Raw genomic sequence first — 19,484 nt, 5'->3', positions numbered from 1 at the left:
GCTGGAACTGAAATGTTACTGGGGTCTGTCTAGACTTATACTACTGAACTGTTACTGGGGTCTGTCTATACTGATACTACTGAAATGTTACTGGGGTCTGTGTATACTGCTACAAATGAAATGTTAGTGGGGTCTGTCCTCACTGCTGCCAATGAAATGTTACAGGGGTTTGTGCATACTCTTACCGCTGAAATGTTACTAATTCTCGGCTCTGCCTATACTGCTGCTACTGCAATGTTACAGGGTAGTCGAAATGGAGGCTTCCCAAAGACACGATGGTGGCGAGGCCGCGCTACTAGGTTCCACAGGCTCGACAACTTTTCAGCGACGCGGTCATTGAGAAGGTGCATATAACCACGGACACGGGGACAGGACACGTACTGCCTCAAAAGCTTCCCCATCCTCCTCCTCCAACAATGAAAACATACTTGGCCGAAGCCCACCTGTTTTTATTTAGACATTAGCTCTGCTATCCAGGGCACTGCAATGGGATCTATTTATGTACCGCCGATGGGTTCCAGGGAGCCACCTATGCTGTCGGTCCACACGGACTTCACATTAGGGAGATGTATCGGCCTGTGTCTATGTATTAAAAACCCCGGTCAGACTGGGGCATGCAGTGTGGGCCGAAGCCCACTTGCATTTAATCTGACGTTACCTCAGCTGTGCTGGGCAATGCAATGGGATATATTTATGTACCGCCGGTGGCTTCCTGGGACCCACCTATGCTGTCGGTCCACACGGAGTTGTAACTGCATGTGTACTTATAAAGAACCCCAGTCTGACTAGGGCGTGCAGTGTGGGCCGAATACCACCTGCATTTAATCTGTCGTTAGCTCTGCTGTGCTGGGCACTGTAATGGGATATATTTATGTACCGCCGGTGGGTTCCAGGGAGCCACCCATGCTGTCGGTCCACAGGGACTTCACATAGGGGATTTGTACCTGCCTGTGTCTAGGTATTAAAACCCCCGGTCATGTTGGGGCATGCAGTGCGGGCCGAAGCCCACCTGCATTTAATCTGACGTTACCTCAGCTGTGCTGGGCAATGCAATGGGATTTATTTATGTATCGACGGTGGCTTCCTGGGACCCCCCCATGCTGTCGGTCCACACGGACTTCACATTAGGGAGTTGTACCTGCCTGCGACTACTTATAAAGAACCCCAGTCTGACTGGGGCATGCAGTGTTGGCTGAAGCCCACCTGCATTTAATCTGACGTTAGCTCTGCTGTCCAGGGCACTGCAATGGGATACATTTAGGTACCGCCGGTGGGTTCCAGGGAGCCACCCATGCTGTGGGTGCACACGGAATTCCCATTGCGGAGTTGTACCTGCCTGTGACTATTTATAAAAAACCCTGGTCAGACTGGGGCATGCAGTGTGGGCCGAAGCCCACCTGTATTTAATCTGACGTTTGCTCTACTATCCGGGGCACTGCATTGGGACAAACTACAGGAGCAATACAGCGCTAATGAGACGTGCACAGCTACCCTAGCATTGGAGTCCGCTGTAGGCCCGCGATTGCTGAGGGTTTGTGCAGAGGCCTATGTCCTGGGTGCAGTGAAAGTCTGCTTCCTGCCTAGGATTGCTGAAGCTGTGGGCTGAGGCCTATGTCGTGGGCGCGGTGCAAGTCTGCCATGTTTGGCCGCTCAGATCAATTTTTGGTTCATGTCTTGGGTTTCCTAGGAGCCACCTATGCTGTTGGTGCAAACTTAGTTCCCATCGCGGTGTTTGACCTGTCTGGCACAAAGACACTGACTGACTTGCGTATGGGGGCAGAGCGCAGATGGCTTTCCCCTTGCAGTGTCGATTGAGCTATGCGAAACCTTGACAGAATGAATACTGTGTGGCACATGGATTCCCCATTGCTATGCCCACGTTTGCAGCTCCTGAGGGAGGTGGCACAGGATTGGATTTCTCATTGCTTCTGTACAGCATTGTGGGTTATCGCCCCGTCCCTTTTAAAGAGGGTTGCTGCCTGGCCCTGCCAACCCTCTGCAGTGTGTGCCTCCGGTTCCTCCTCATGGCAGACACACTTATAAATAGACATGAGGGTGGTGTGGCAATGAAGTGAGCGTGTGGCATGAGGGCAGCTAAAGGCTGCGAAGGGACACTTTGGTGTGCGCTGTGGACACTGGGTCGTGCTGGGGGGTTGGGCAGCAGGTAGTGTGGTGCTTAGCTAAGGTGTGGCTTACTAATGAGGGTTTGTCCAAAGTAAAAATTGTTAGGGGGGGGGGGGGGCACTCTTGCCGCTATTGTGGCTTAATAGTGGGACCTGGGAACCTGAAATGCAGCCCAGTATGTTTCCCCTCACCTGCCCTATCCATTTCTGTGTTGTTTCCATCACTTTCTTGGGTTTTGCAGATTTTCACCAATGAAAATCTTAGAGAGCATCGGCGATATACAAAAATGCTCGAGTCGCCCATTGACTTCAATGGGGTTCGTTACTCTAAACGAACCCTCGAGCATCGCGGAAAGTTCGACTCGAGCAACGAGCACCCGAGCATTTTGGTGCTTGCTCATCTCTAATGATAAACCATTAATCACCTACAAGCGTAGGAGGAACTTGCTTGATCGTCTGGTCAATAGCCTCCTATCGGTACCAAGCCCACCCAACACCTGGTTACCAATTAACCCCCCAAAAGGCTTCTTTAAGTGTTCGGGGTGTAAAGCCTGCAAATTTATGCAGCAGGGATCCTCCTTTAAGAGCTCGGCAACGGGCAAGGTATACACAATAAGGGATTACATGAATTGTAAAACTAGTGGAGTGGTATACCTGGCTTCCTGTTCGTGCCCCCTCGATTATGTGGGGAAGGCCACCCAACAGCTTCGCAGAAGGGTATTGGGACATATCGGTAACATCAACCGTGGGGAACAGACCAGTGTAGCTAATCATATTAGGGACAAACACGACAACAATCCGAACGCCCTACGATTTCGTGGCACTGGGGTCATTAAACCCAATGGTAGGAGAGTCAATTTAGATCGGAAACTTCTCCAGAAGGAAAGTGGGTGGATCTACTGGCTGGAATCCTCCAATCCAAAAGGCCTAAATGAATGCCTGTCCTATGCGTCATTTATTTGAGCACCTACTGACATTGGGGATAATCATCCCAGATTCTTATAAGTAAGGGAATGAATCTAAACCTTTATAATTTATGGAATGTGGGTCTCTCGCTGAATACTATATGTGTGGTCGTAGGGCACTTGAAAAATTATTTGTCCCTAATTGGTCACAGAAAACTGATCCACAAGTAGATATCCTTCCGCATTAGATGAGCCCAATGATACCCCATAATTGTATTCAGAGATAAATATAGAATGCCATGAATAGAAGAGCATTTCTTCCCTTAGGGAGTGTATCTCTTATTAGATGAGCCCAATGATGTTTCATGATAGTATTCAGAGACAATATAAATAATAATATATAGAATGCCATGAACTAAAGAGCATTCCCCTTTATTGGGGATTGTTTTCTTTAATGGATATACCCAAGGATGCTCCATAATCGTATTCAGAGGCATAATACAGAATTCCATGGATTAAAAACTATATATATATATATATACTGCTTCTGGGTGGTGTTCGCACAATGATGATCCCCTCTTTCTGTGCAAAAATTTGACAACATATGATTCCCTTTCACTTGGAAGTCTATATTAAGGGGAATATGGGCTTTATACTTCTTATAACCTCTTTGCTACGGTCCTTGAAGTTTTGTTATCTAACCCTTTACATATGAGGATATGTCGAACCTCTCTGCTATGTTCCTTCACCTACGGTATGGAATTATACATACACGAGGATGTGTTGATCCTTATACGCATAATTGGATGCTAAAAGATTAATCAGTTGATGTATTGACATAGTTTGGCCCAATATTTATCGCTCTGTGGGGTGTAACTATGTCCTGGTTATCAGTTGTTCCCTGGGGTCTCGTTGTCACGCTCGAGTCCTGCGCGGCTGTGTGTGCTTCGGCACGTCAGCGGGTTACCATGGAGACGCGTCCCCTCGCACGTCACATGTCACGTGATCGGACGGCCCGTGGTGATCTCACGCATGCGCACTCGCTTCAACATCGCGAGACTTCAGAGCCCTGGAGGCTCTGACATCCTGCATAGACATTGGTGCAGACAGGACGAGCCCCGGACAGAGGAAGGCGGAGTTACAGGTATAAGAGCCCTAGCATTCATGATACTTACCATCTCTGCTCATTTACTGTGTGACAGCCGATAGGGCTGGTTCATACTACCTCTAAGCTCCATCCTGAGGAAACATCCAATATATCTGGATGTAGAAACGCGTCGATGGGAGTGTGGAGATTGGTAAAATAGATCCAGTCTCTCCTGTATTAACTCTCAATTTTGGCAATATGGATTTTACCATCAGAAACTATATTTGCCATAGAGGGTCAGAGGTTTAGCATAGTGCTGGGCTGCACAGAGGGAGACAGATCAGTGTACAGTTCATAACTAGTAGTCACGGTCTATTAAATCTACCATAACATTGTCCAACACTATATATAGGGACATGTGTTGCGCTTTAATGAATATGACGGGTGCACAGTATGCATTGAAATATACTACCGCATGAGTGTGAATAAATCAACCTACCCAAAATCTGATTTATTCAATATCTATACATCAAGTGGTATTGATTGATCTACCATTCCCTGGTTTCACCTACTCTTAATAAATCTCCTGGTGGGGAAACACGAGTATTTGAGTGGTTGGCTATATGATCCTACTGGTATCTGGATCGACAATAAAGTCAGCCCACGGTGGTGCTTACGTATAGCAGCAAGTCTTGAATGCTAGTCATGAACCCCCCTAAATTAAATTAAATTATCCCTAACAAAAGGGGGTTGCATGTGGGGTAACTTATGCATATTGACTTAAATGAACGCGGTTGAATTCTATATGATAAAGCGCCCGAGCCACTGATTCAAGACTGAAGGACGCCTTGAATATTGATGAGAGAAGTGACAGAAATCTAGCTGTGTATAGGACAGAGGCATAGACATAGATATTGATATTGTCCATTTGGATAAAGTACTGTCAATAAAATACCTCAGAAGTTCTATTTTTAATTTGTGTGTGACTACGGTCACATTTGTGTGAGAAAAGTAATTACGCCATTTTTAAGAGGAATTAATAAAATTTATATTTTATCATTTATGGGCCTTTCGGTGACTATTCCTTCTTCCTTAAAGGATCCTATTGCCACGGTGACAGAAGAGTACAAGTGTACTCTTCTGAAAAATTTATTAACCGAGAGGGCAGGTGAAACCCAGAAATATCTTTTTTTAACTACAACTCGCTGTTGCTTTATTTGCAATAGAGCCTGGAGGCAGCCCAGTGAAAAAATTGGTTTCTGGTAAAGTATCAATACTTTTCAAACTTTGAAAAATTGTAAGCAGAGCCTTTTGGGCCGCAGAAAAATTGGCTGTTCAGCGTGATGACATGTTGTTTCAGGAGGAGGAAGAGGAGGACTAATATCCGAGAGTGATTGACAAAGCTAATTCGCCTTTTTTTCCGGTGATAGAGAATGCTTATTTATCCGGTTGCAGTGAAAAGAATGTTTAGGTACTGCTGCTTTCCACCGGTGGAGAACAGAAGTCTAGGGAAATCCAGGCTTTGTTCATCTTTATGAGTGTAAGCATGTCAGCACTGGCAGATGACAGGCTGGTACGCTCATCCGTTATAATTCCCCCAGCTGCACTAAACACCCTCTCTGACAGGACGCTAGCGGCAGGGCAAGCCAGCACCTCCAGGGTGTACAGCGCAAGTTCGTGCCACGTGTCCAGCTTTGACACCAATAATTGTATGGAGCAGATGCATCACGTAGGACTGTCGTAGTAGCGGCTACGTACTCCCTCACTATCTTTTTACAGTGCTCCCTCCGACTCAGCCTTGACTGGGGAGTGGTGACACAGTCTTGCTGGGGAGCCATAAAGCTGGCAAAGGCCTTGGAGAGTGTTCCCCTGCCTGCGCTGTACATGCTGCCTGATCTCTGCTCCTCCCCTTCTACTTGGCCCTCGGAACTGCGCTTTCTGCCGCAAGCGCTGTCAGATGGGAAGTCTAGCATCACTTTTTCCACCAGGGCCCTGTGGTATTGCATCACTCTCGTATCCCTTTCCTCTTTGGGAATGTGAGTGGAAAGGTTCTCCTTGTACTGTGGGTCAAGAAGGGTGTACACCCAGTTATCCGTGTTGGCCAGAATGCGTCTAACGCGAAAGGCAGCCTAATATGAAGTCAGCCATGTGTGCCAGGGTACCAGTACACAAAACATGGCTGTCATCACTAGGAAGATGACTTTCAGGATCCTCCTCCTCCTCCTCCACAGCCCATACACGCTGAACAGTTGAGAGGCAAGCAGCATGGGTACCCTCTGCAGTGTGCCTAGCTGTCTTTCCCCCTCCTTCTCCTCCAAAACGCGCTGAGATATAGACATGAGGGTGGTCTGGGCTAAGCCCCAGGGCGGCAACTGGGAAACGATCCCTACACTCACTAGGGAAGGAGAACACAGGGACTAACAAACAGACAGACAATGGAACAAACAACAGCAAGGAGAGTCAGACAATCCGGGTCGGCAACGATAAGGTACGCAGTAGAAGAAGGTGAGGCAAAGGCAACGTCAGGTTGAAAAGCAGGGAGTCAAACTCAGGAGTCACAACAAGAAGTATGCTGGTGTAGCAGAAAGACCAAACTAACACTGGCACTGGTCTGCAGACACGAGCAGGTTTAAATGCTGTTAGAGCTCCCGCCCCAGCAGCTGATTGGGGCGGGGAGTCTGACAGCAGCTGAGTGCACCCAGCAGCACTGGGGAACCCGCCCCCAGCCCAGCAGGAGGCAGGGATGGAGACACATGCCTGATTGCCATATTACCGAGGACGCGATGCGGGGCAACACCACCACATCCCTAGCAACCCGGCGGCGAAGAGGAGCTCCACTGGTCCTTACAGTGGCATAGACCACCGCAGATACCAGCAACGAGGTAGGACCCGCTATTCTGGGTGTGGGTAGGACGTGAGCGGTCCCAGGCTCTGACTTGGTCCCAGCCCCCACCAAATTCACCCAATGTGCCGTCAGGGAGATATATTGGCCCTGCCCGCCAGTACTTGTCCATGTGTCCGTGGTTAAGTGGACCTTCCCAGTAACCACGTTGCTGAGAGCACGATTTATGTTGCAGGAGACGTGCTGGTGTAGGGCTGGGACGGCACATCGGGAAAAATAGTGGCGACTGGGGACCAAGTAGCAGTGGAGCGCCGCCACCATCATGTTTTTGAAAGCCTCCGTTTCCACAAGCCTGAATGTCAGCATCTCCAGGCTGATCAATTTGGCAACGTGCACGTTTAAAGCTTGTGCATGTGGGTGTGTGGCGGCGTATTTGCACTTTCGCTCCAATGCTTGTGCTAGCGACAGCTGACTGCTGCGCTGAGAGACATTGCTGGATGGCGTGAAGGACAGTGGAGGTGATGGTGTGGGTGCAGGCCTGGAGGCGCTCGTGCCTGTGTCCTGAGAGGGGGGTGGGATCTGAGTGGCAGGTTGGGGCACAGGGGAAGAGGCAGTGGTGTGACCTGGAGGCGGTGAAAGGCCTTCGTCCCACCTTGTGGGGTGCTTGGCCATCATATGCCTGCACATGCTGGTGGTGGTGAGGCTGGTAGTGGTGGCTCCCCGGCAGATCTTGGTGCAACACAGGTTGCACACCACTGTTCGTCGGTCGTCCGCGCTCTCACTGAAAAACATCCACACCTTTGAACACCTAGCCCTCTGCACAGAGGTTTGGCGCGAGGGGGTGCTTTGGGAAACAGTTGGGGGATTCTTTGCTCTGGCCCTGCCTCTACCCCTGGCCACCCCACTTCCTCTTCCAACCTATCCTGCTCCTGCACTTGCCTCCCCCTCTGAAGCCCTGTCCTCAGTAGGCTTAGCAAAGAAGGTGGGGTCAGTCACCTCATCGTACAGCTGCTCTTCCTCCGAATCCTCTGTGCGCTCCTCCCTCGGACTTACTGCCCTTACTACTACCTCACTGATAGACAACTGTGTCTCATCATCATCGACCTCCTCACCCACTGAAAGCTCTTGAGACAGTTGCTGTAAGTCCCCAGCCGAATCACCTGGACCCTGGGAACTTTCCAAAGCTTGGGCATTGGTCACGACAAACTCCTCAGGTGAGAGAGGAACCATTTTTTCCCACTCATGGCAGAGACCCGAGAACAGTTCCTCGGAGTCTGCCTGCTCATCAGAATATGTCATTTTCATGGGGTGAGGAGGGTGTGAGGAAGGAGGAGCAGCAGCCAGAGGATTCAAAGTTGCAGTCCCTAAGCCGGAAGTAGTGGACTGCATAGAAGACTGGGTGGCCGATACATTGCTGGATGCATTTTCTGCCGTCCACGACAGTACCTGCTCACACTGCTCTGTTTGTAATAAAGGTCTACTACGTGGACCCATAAATTGTGATATGAAGCTGGGGACCTCAGAAACTTGCTTCTCTCCTAATCCCGCAGCAGCCGGCTACGATTCACTTGGACCAAGAACTCGGCCTGTGCCCACACCCTCGCTTGGATGTCCGCGTCCACGTCCTCGACCCTTACCCCTACTCATCATGGCGGATTATGAATAGAGCAGGGGCCAAATAAATTACCCCACTGTACAGCACTGACAACTGGGCCTTAATTAACCGCACACAGAGACTTGTAGATAGCGGAGGCTCTATGCTGTGACTAGGAAAAAAATAACCTGGTGACTTGCACTGATACCTAGGGGTAATTTACCGCTGGCAGAGACTTGTAGATAATAGAGGCTGTGTGGAGTGGGAGAAGACTGTAAAGCCAGTGGATAGTGCTGGTAACTGTGGCGATCTCAACCCCACCAAGAAAAGGGTATTGTGAGACGCTCTGCACAGCGGCTGAGCTGAAATACTTTGCAGTGGCCCTGGTAATATTACAGTACTGTTCAGCGGTGAGACCACTGTCTAATTCACTGCAGACAGAGAACGGTATAAATAAGTATGTAATTATTTGCGTACACTTTCACTCTGAGAGCGGTATTTTGAGACAAGCTCCAGTCAGAAAAAAAAATACGGAAGGCTGCAAACAGGCCTAGCTGCCTAATACTGAAGCACTACAACTCCCAGCAGCCACCCAGTAAAATGCACACGGTCAGATGTAGCCCAACGAAGGAGCTTTTGGTTTTTTTGGACAGAGGATACGGGCTATATACTGTGTATATCACTTTCCCTGTAGAAGTGGCTGTGGTGGCCCTACGCTGTGCGTCTAATTCACTGCAGACACAGAACGGTGTAAATAAGTATGGAATTATTTGCAAACACTTTCACGCTGAGAGCAGTATTTTAACGCAAACTCTAGCCAGAAAAAAAAAAAAACGGAAGGCTGCAAACAGGCCTAGCTGCGTAATACTGAAGCACTACAACTCCCAGCAGCCACGAAGTAAAATGAACACGGTCAGATGTAGCCCAACGAAGGAGCTTTTGTTTTTTTGGGACAGAGGATACAGGCTGTATACTGTGTATATCACTTTCCCTGTAGAAGTGGCTGTGGTGGCCCTACGCTGTGCATCTAATTCAGTGAGGACACAGACCGGTGTAAATAAGTATGGAATTATCAGCAAACACTTTCACGCTGAGAGCGGTATTGTAACGCAAACTCCAGCCAGAAAAAAAAATTAACGGAAGGCTGCAAACAGGCCTAGCGGCGTAATACTGTAGCACTACAACTCCCAGCAGCCACGAAGTAAAATGAACACGGTCAGATGTAGCCCTAAGAAGGACGGTTGGGGTTCTTGAAGACAGGATCCTACACTACCACTTTTCCTATCTCAGCAGCACTTTCCCTATAATCTGTATAATAGACTGCATACTGAGAACGCTATAGCTGTAATGACCTGCACAGCCCGAGATGAAAAAAAAAATTGTGCAAAACTGCTCAAAGCCAGCCACAACAGTAATGCACACGGTTAGATGTGGCCCTAAGAAGGACCGTTGGGGTTCTTGTAGACAGAATCCTACACTACCACTTTCCCTATCTCAGCAGCAGCACTTTCCCTATGCTATCCCAGTGTGTGTCTGAGGCGAGCCGCGGGCGGGACCACTTTAAGTACTCGGCAGTCACTTGTTCTCACCAGCCACTCACTGCAGGGGGGTGGGATAGTGCTGGCACGTCACAGGAGGAAGTGGCAATGCCTTCCCTGCATGCCTATTGGCTAGAAAATGGCGCTAAACATGAGGAGAAGGAAATGCAATTGACTCGAGTACCGGGTGGTGCTCGTCTCGAGTAACAAGCATCTCAAACACCACTGAGGCATTCAAAAACATGATGGCGGTGGCAGCCCCACGCTACTCTGTCCCCAGTCGCCACTATTTTTCATGGTGTGCCGTCCCAGCCCTGCACGACCACGTCTCACGCAACATCGTACGCGCCCTCACCAACTCGGTTACTGGCAAGGTCCACTTAACAACGGACACGTGCACAAGCACAGGCGGGCAGGGCCACTATATCTCCCTGACGGCACATTGGGTGAATTTAGTGGAGGCTGGGACCAAGTCAGAGCCTGGGGCCGCTCATGTACTACCCACCCCCAGAATTGCGGGCCCCAGATCGGTGCTGGTATCTGCGGTGGTGTATGCCACCTCCACTAAACCTTCCTCCTCCTCCTCCAACGTAACCTCTACCTCACAATCGAGACTTGTCACCAGCAGCACGTCGCCAGCAGTTGGTGTTGCACGGCGCGACAGCACAGCGGTGGGCAAGCGTCAGCAGGCCGTGCTGAAACTACTCAGGTTAGGAGAGAAGAGGCACATGGTCCACAAACTGTTGCACGGTCTGACAGAGCAGACTGACCGCTGGCTTTCGCCACTGAGCCTCCGACCGGGCATGGTCGTGTGTGACAACGGCCGTAGCCTGGTGGCGGCTCTGCAGCTCGGCAGCCTCACGCACGTGCCATGCCTGGCCCACGTCTTTAATTTGGTGGTTGAACGGTTTCTGAAAGGCTACCCACACTTGTCAGACCTCCTCGGCAAGGTGCGCCGGGTCAGCGCACATTTCCGCAAGTCCAACACGGATGCTGCCACCCTGCGCACCCTGCAATATCAGTTTAATCTGCCAGTGCACAGACTGCTTTGCGACGTGCCCACACGGTGGAACTCTACGCTTCACATGTTGTCCCGGCTGTATGAGCAGCGTAGAGCTATAGTGGAATACCAACTCCAACATAGGCGGCGAAGTGGGAGTCAGCCTCCTCAATTCTTTACAGAGGAGTGGGCCTGGATGGCACATATCTGCCAGGTCCTTGGAAACTTTGAGGAGTCCACCCTAATGGTGAGCGGCGATGCTGCAATCATTAGCGTCACCATTCCCCTGCTATGCCTGTTAAGAAGTTCCCTGCAAGGCATAAAGGCTGATGCTTTGCGGGCAGAAATGGAGGCGGGGGAAGACAGTATGTCGCTGGATAGTCAGAGCACCTTCATGTCTATATCTCAGCGCGTGGAGGAGGAGGAAGAGGAGGGGGATGAGCTTGAGGAGGAAGAGACAGCTGGGCCGACTGCAGAGGGTACCCATGCTGCTTGCCTCTCATCCATTCAGCGTGTATGGCCTGAGGAAGAGGAGGATACTCAAAATGATCTTACTAGTGAGGACAGCCATATGTTGCGTACAGGTACCCTGGCACACATGGCTGACTTTATGCTAGCATGCCTTTCTCGTGAACCTCGTGTTAGATGCATTCTGGCCACTACAGATTACTGGGTGTACACACTGCTTGACCCACGGTATAAGGAGAACCTTTCCACTCTCATTCCCAAAGAGGAAAGGGGTTTGAGAGTGATGCAATACCACAGGGCCCTGGTGGACAAACTGATGGTAAACTTCCCATCTGACAGCGCTAGTGGCAGAAGGCGCAGTTCCGAGGGCCAAGTAGAAGGGGAGGCGCGGAGATCAGGCAGCATGTTCAGCGCAGGCAGGGGAACACTCTGCAAGGCCTTTGCCAGCTTTATGGCTCCCCAGCAAGACTGGAGGGAGCACTGTAAGAAGATGGTGAGGGAGTACGCAGCCAATCGTACCAGCGTCCTCCGTGACGCCTCTGCTCCGTACAACTACGGGGTGTCAAAGCTGGACTCGTGGCCCGAACTCGCGCTGTATGCCCTGGAGGTGTTGTCGTGCCCTGCGGCTAGCGTCTTGTCAGAGAGGGTGTTTAGTGCAGCTGGGGGAATCATCACGGACAAGCGTACCCGCCTGTCAACTGACAGCGCCAACAGGCTTACACTCATAAAGATGAACAAAGCCTGGATTTCCCCAGACTTCTCTTCTCCACCAGCGGACAGCAGCGCTACCTAAAGAACTTTGTCAATCTGTGTATGGTATTCGTCCTCCTCCTCCGGCTCCTCCTCCTGAAACCTCTCGTAATCACCGCGAATGGGCAATTTTTCTGTGGGCCAAAAGGCTCATATAACTTTTTTAAATAATACTTATCTGTTTCAATTCTCATTAAAGCATTGAAACTTCCAACTGAACCTATTGTTTTTTAGACTGGGCTTCCTCCAGGCCTAGTTAAAAATTAAGCCACAGTACGCTAAGCGATTAATGGGTTTCACCTGCCCTCTGGGTTGGACATGGGCAATTTTTTTGGGGTACATTTGTACTGTCGGTACAACAATTTTTCGGGCCTTCGCCTACAATGTAATCCAAGTAATTTTTATGGGCTTCGCCTGCACTCATGGTACACCACTGCGTCTGGGGTTGGCTCCTGTCTGTACTCCTACTACTGAAATCTTACCAATACTACGCTCTCCCTACACTGCTGCCAGGGAAATGTGAATCTGCTGCTTTGCCCATACTGCTTCTACGTTACTGTTACTGGGGCCTGTCTATACTCCTACTACTGAAATCTTACCAATACTATGCTCTCCCTACACTGCTGCCAGGGATATGTGAATCTGCTGCTTTGCCCATAATGCTTCTACGTTACTGTTGCTGGGGCCTGTCTATACTGGTACTACTGAAATCTTACCAATACTATGCTCTCCCTACACTGCTGCCAGGGAAATGTGAATCTGCTGCTTTGTCCCTACTGCTTCTACGCTACTGTTGCTGGGGCCTGTCTATACTCCTACTACTGAAATCTTACCAATACTATGGTCTCCCTACACTGCTGCCAGGGAAATGTTTATCTGCTGCTTTGCCAATACTGCTGCTACGTTACTGTTACTGGGGTCTGTCTGCACTGCTGGAACTGAAATGTGAGTGGGGCATGTCGCAACTGATACTACTGAAATGTTACTGGGGTCTGTCAATACTGCTGGAACTGAAATGTTACTGGGGTCTGACTATACTGCTACTACTGAAATGTTACAAATCCAGTGCTCTCCCTACACTGCTGCAAGGGAAATGTGAATCTGCTGCTTTGCCCATACTGCTTCAACATTACTGTTACTGGGGTCTGTCTGCACTGCTGGAACTGAAATGTGACTGGGGCATGTCGCAACTAATACTACTGAAATGTTACTGGGATCTGTCAATACTGCTGGAACTGAAATGTTACTGGGGTCTGTCTAGACTGATACTACTGAAATGTTACTGGGGTCTGTGTATACTGCTGCAAATGAAATGTTAGTGGGGTCTGTCCTCACTGCTGCCAGTGAAATGTTACAGGTGTTTGTGCATACTCTTACCGCTGAAATGTTACTAATTCTCGGCTCTGCCTATACTGCTGCTACTGCAATGTTACAGGGTAGTGGAAACGGAGGCTTCCCAAAAGACATGATGGTGGCGAGGCCACGCTACTAGGTTCCACAGACGCAACAAATTTTCAGCGACGCGGTCACTGGGAAGGTGCATACAACCACGGACACGGGGACAGGACACGTACTGCCTCAAAAACTTCCCCGTCCTCCTCCTCCAACAATGAAAATATTCTTGGCCGAAGCCCACCTGCATTTAACCTGACGTTAGCTCTTCTGTCCAGGGCACTGCAATGGGATATATTTATGTACCGCCGGTGGGTTCCAGGGAGCCACCCATGCTGTCGGTCCACAGGGACTTCACATAGGGGATTTGTAGCTGCCTGTGTCTATGTATTAAAAACCCCGGTCAGGTTGGAGCATGCAGTGTGGGCCGAAGCCCACCTGCATTTAATCTGACGTTAACTCAGCTGTGCTGGGCACTGCAATGGGATATATTTATGTACCGCCGGTGGGTTCCAGGGAGCCACCCATGCTGTGGGTGCACACGGAATTCCCATTGCGGAGTTGTACCTGCCTGTGACTATTTATAAAAAAAAACAGTCAGACTGGGGCATGCAGTGTGGGCTGAAGCCCACCTGTATTTAATCTGACGTTAGCTGTACTATCCGGGGCACTGCATTGGGACAAACTATAGGAGGAATACAGCGCTAATGAGACGTGCACAGCTACGCTAGCATAGGAGTCCGCTGTAGGCCCGCGATTGCTGAGGGTTTGTGCAGAGGCCTATGTCCTGGGTGCAGTGAAAAGCCTCTTCCTGCCTAGGATTGCTGAAGCTGTGGGCCGAGGCCTATGTCGTGGGCGTGGTGCTAGTCTGCCATGTTTGGCCGCTCAGTTCAATTTTTTGTTCATGTCTTGGGCATCCTAGGACCAACCTATGCTGTTGGTGCAAACTTAGTTCCCATCGCAGTGTTTGACCTGTCTGGCACAAAGACACTTACTGACTTGGGTAGAGGGCAGAGCGCTGACGGCTTTCCCCTTGTAGTGTCGATTGAGCTATGCGACACCTTGACAGAATGAATACTGTGTGGCACATGGATTCCCCATTCCTATGCCCACGTTTGCAGCTCCTGACGGAGGTGGCACAGGATTGGATGTCTCATTGCTTCTGTACAGCATTGTGGCCTATCACCCCGCCCCTCTTAAAGAGGGTCGCTGCCTGGCTCTGCCAATCCTCTGCAGTGTTTGCCTCCAGTTCCTCCTCATGGCAGACGCACATATAAACAGACATTAGGGTGGTGTGGCTATGAGGCCAACGTGTGGAATGAGGGCAGCTGAAGGCTGCGCAGGGACACTTTGGTGTGCGCTGTGGACGCAGGGTCGTGCGGGGGGGGGGGGGGGGTTGGGCAGCATGTAACCCAGGAGAAGAGGTAGCGGCGTGTCCCGCAGGCAGTGATTGTGCTTAGTTGGAGGTTGTGTGGTGCTTAGTTAAGGTGTGGCTTACTAATGAGGGTTTGTCCAAAGTAAAAATTGTTAGGGGGGGGGGCACTCTTGCTGCTATTGTGGCTGAATTGTGGAACCTGAAATGCAGCCCAGCATGTTGCCCCTCGCCTGCCCTATCCGTTTCTGTGTCGTTTCCATCACTTTCTTGGGTTTTGCAGATTTTCACCAATGAAAACCTTAGAAAGCATCGGCGATATACAAAAATGCTCGAGTCGCCCATTGACTTCAATGGGGTTCGTTACTCGAAACGAACCCTCGAGCATCGCGAAAAGCAACGAGCACCCGAGCATTTTAGTGCTCGCTCATCTCTAATACATATATGTATACATACATTATATATATATATATATATATACACATATTAAATATACATATACACATACATATGCATACATATATACACACCTATATAACTATATACATATATACACATATATACATATATACATACATTATATATATATATATATATATATATATATACACATACATACATATACATATATATGCATATATACATATATGTATATATACACACATATATATATATACATATACATACATACATATATATGTATATATACACATATATATATATACATATACATACATATATATATATATATATATATATATATATATACATACACACACACATATATATATATATATATATATACATACATATATATATACCTATATACATATATATATATATACACATATACACACACGCATATATATATATATATATATATATATATATATATACACACACATATATATATGTATATTTATATATACACACACACACACACACACATATATATATATATATATATATATATATATATATATATATATATATATACATATATATAGCAATTCATAAACAGTTGAGGAAGAAGCACAGCGGGGAAAAGAAGTTCTTTACGATGTCATCAGATAAATAAAATCTTCATTTTTATTGGAACATCCATAAAAGCCAAAACATTACATTTCTGGTGGTGCAGCGGCCTTTGTCAAGTTTTTCCCTGCTGTGCTGCTTCCTCAACTATTTATGGATTGCACCTTGTGCTTAAAGGCACGTAGCGATTATCGCTTAATAGTCTCTCAAAAGACAACTTTTGAGTGATAATTGTTGTGCCTAAACCAGGCTTAATGCATATATCACAATAGACAGCCAATGGGGTGCTTGGAACAAGAACACATGACCCCAGAGGCAAGATATAATTACAAGGAAACAAAGTAAAAATAACTAATAATGCAACAGAAAGTTCCATTGGCGGTTCATAGCATGCAGTCCATTGGTTTGCAAAATATGCATCCAAAATGCCTCTCCATCAAGCAGCTTGCAGTGATGATCTCCACCCCATAATGGGCGGTTAACTCTTTCAATACCACAGACTTGTAGCGAGGTAAAATCTCCGTTATGAACCAAAAAAAATGTGATGAAACGGCCGATACATTAATTCTTTCAGCGTGTTCAGTATCAGATCTGTGTCTCCTTATCCTAGTTTTTAGTTTTGCACATGTTGAACTTGGCAGGACAGACCTGATCAGATAAACCACAGAAGGCGGATTACAGTTTATATATTGAGTTATGCTGAAAGGTTTCATCGTGACACAAAGTGTTTTGTAGTGTGAACAACGGAGCAACAAATCCATCTGTTCTGGCCACATTTCACACAGCCTGAATAGTGAAGCCAGGAGGACGGATCCATCTGATGGTCAATAATCATACTGATTGATAATAAATGTCACAAGCTGTGGGCTTTATAGCTACAAATTTACAGCCTGAATAAAGAATTTTGGCAAAATCCCCGTCAGCACGCAATAAAGGAAGATATTCCCGCATAATCTGACAGATAGAGGGATATTCTACACTATATGGGGGTGACTAGATCATCATGCCCCCCATTACTACATGGATGTGGTTTAACTCTCAAAAAGCCAATACGATTTTTTTCAGCAGAGATTGTGGGTGATTTTGATGCTGTAATCTCTCCATAACTTATTGTTCCTCCATCTGGTAAGCCAAATATGGGGAACAATCTTGCTTGGCCTGCAGCAATTCTCCCACTGGGACACTAACAAACACATGAATAGAATGACAGGATATGGCATATAATATAGTGTTACCAGCAGTGGGCTTGCAGTAAGTGGACATTTCCACCAGAGACCGCATAGCATTGCCTGACAGCTTTAAATCCAGAAATAAAATGTGAATTGAAGATTAAATGGATTATTATTGAGATCAGGGTTGGTATGGCTGCTGCACCGCCGGACCATATACACAGCAGGTCATCAATGTAACGGCTATACCAAACCCGATCTTTCTGAAATGGACAATCCTCATTGAATTGATAATGTCGCTCCCACCATGCCATGTAAATAATGGCAATAGAAGGAGAGAATTTAGCACCCATACTGGTACTTGTCAGCTGCAAGAAGAACCTGGAGTCAAAGGAAAAAAAATGATGTTTGAGCAAATATTGCACTCCAGTACCCGAGTAATATCTGAGCTCAGGGAGTATGAGCTGTGGATCTCCAAGAACCAATGCAATGCCAAGTCCATTAACCCCTTTTGTGGCATGCCCGCAAAATCTCCTAAAAATCAGTGTTGAAATGTGCTGAAGACTACCTAAACCTGCCACTGAAGGGGTTACATGATGGGGAATAACCATAAATAAAGAAGAAACATCAGCTGTAATCCACATGACCCCCCCCCCTTCCCCCTGCCACAACACGTCAGCTAGTGCCCTAAGTACATGCCTGGTATCCTCTATATATCCCGGTAATGAGGGAATTAAGGGTTCAAGCAGACTGTCAACCCGTGAACAAATGGGTTCATTCAATGACCCTATACCGGCCAGAAAGTAGGGGAAAAACCATTCTTATGGAACTTGGGGAATGGGTGAAGAATGGGTATGACAGGGTGCTGCTCCCTGAGACCATAGGCTTGCTTTTGTGTAAGTAAACCCAAACCAACACCTTCATCTATTAGAGGTAATGACACTTTCTGATATTCTTCAGTGGATCCTGTGGAGCTCATGATAAGTAAACTCATCAGATAACATATGGAGATTCTGAGGTTTGTATATAGGGGTGTCAGGAACTACCACAGCGCCCCCTTTATCTGCCTGATGTATGACTATGTCATGCATAGATTTAAGTTCACCAAGTGCCTTTTTCTCCCCAGCAGACAGATTGTCATTGAAGCCCTGAGCATGAGTGCTTTTATAAAGCCGTATTAGATCACTTTCAACATATTCCTGGAAAGCATCCAGGACAGGTGGACAGGACCGGATCGGGTAAAAACCCGGATTACAACATGAAAGGATCCAGCATGACCAGTAACATTACTTGCACCAGATTCACTCTGAAGAGGTTGTACTATTTGTTATTTCAGTGGACTATTGTTTACCGACATAACAGGTTTCCTAATGAAACCATATTAGCAAATGAAATGTCCTGCAGTTACAAGTGGAGGGATCTGCTCCCTGCAGAAATGGTAATCTGCTCTGGAAAGTTTATAGCTGGTAAAGATATAGAAAATAGTTTTTTTAGTTTTTTGCAAGACGTATCCTCTATTGTTAACAAAGAGAAGCTACATAAAGAAGCCTGAAATATCTACATAAATGCAAATATACAACGTAAAAAATACATACTCTGATATAAAGAATTCACTTTACCTTTAATTGAGACTGTGCAACCCCAAAGCTGAGCGATAGGCACACAAACAGCAAGATGGACATAATGCTATGCTGTGCCATATCTGTAGGTATGGAAGCTACAACAGAAGATTGGAGTGTTTATCCAGCGAGCCAGCAGGCAGACAGGGAGACTGAAGAATGCTGCGTGCAGATGGGATGTATAGTTCCCTAAGTGACACGTCACAAAGATTTGCGATGAGGAAGAAGGTAAAACGCCCTGGAGCTTACTGTCACATGCTGCATCCAGCCTCCTCTTCCATTTAGTAAGGCTATATATTTCTTGGCTATGTACGTACTGGGCAAACAGAAACACGTGAAGCTTCATGGCCACGTGTACTTATACCGCGTTTCCCTGAAAATCATATCCTGTCCTATGTTAATTTTTGCCCCAAAAGAGGCACCAGGTCCCTACAGCTGCTTTCCAGAGCTCTGACGTGCTGAGCAGCGGCATTGATTGGCCAATGTATAAATCCCGCCTCCAAAATGTGTTGGTTGTAATTGGTTCTTTGACCGATGCCATTCAGAGCCATCACTTCCTAGAGGTGAGATTTATGAATCCTGTAACCAGGAAG

At 47.6% G+C, this 19,484-nt stretch overlaps 1 long non-coding RNA gene across 1 annotated transcript in view; it reads right to left on the bottom strand.

Moving 5' to 3' along the window:
* Nucleotides 1-19,095, bottom strand: part of LOC136614520 (uncharacterized) — a 31,411-nt gene extending 12,316 nt beyond the window's left edge. The window contains exon 1 of the long non-coding RNA XR_010790956.1: nt 18,892-19,095. This is a non-coding gene — a long non-coding RNA (uncharacterized lncRNA). The remainder of the gene's footprint in view (nt 1-18,891) is intronic.
* Nucleotides 19,096-19,484: the final 389 nt, after the last annotated feature.

This window comes from Eleutherodactylus coqui, chromosome 1, assembly GCF_035609145.1.
Source record: "Eleutherodactylus coqui strain aEleCoq1 chromosome 1, aEleCoq1.hap1, whole genome shotgun sequence".
NCBI classification, from domain to species: domain Eukaryota; kingdom Metazoa; phylum Chordata; class Amphibia; order Anura; family Eleutherodactylidae; genus Eleutherodactylus; species Eleutherodactylus coqui.
Note: the sequence above shows the minus strand (reverse complement) of the source record. Positions and strands in the feature narration are given on the sequence as shown.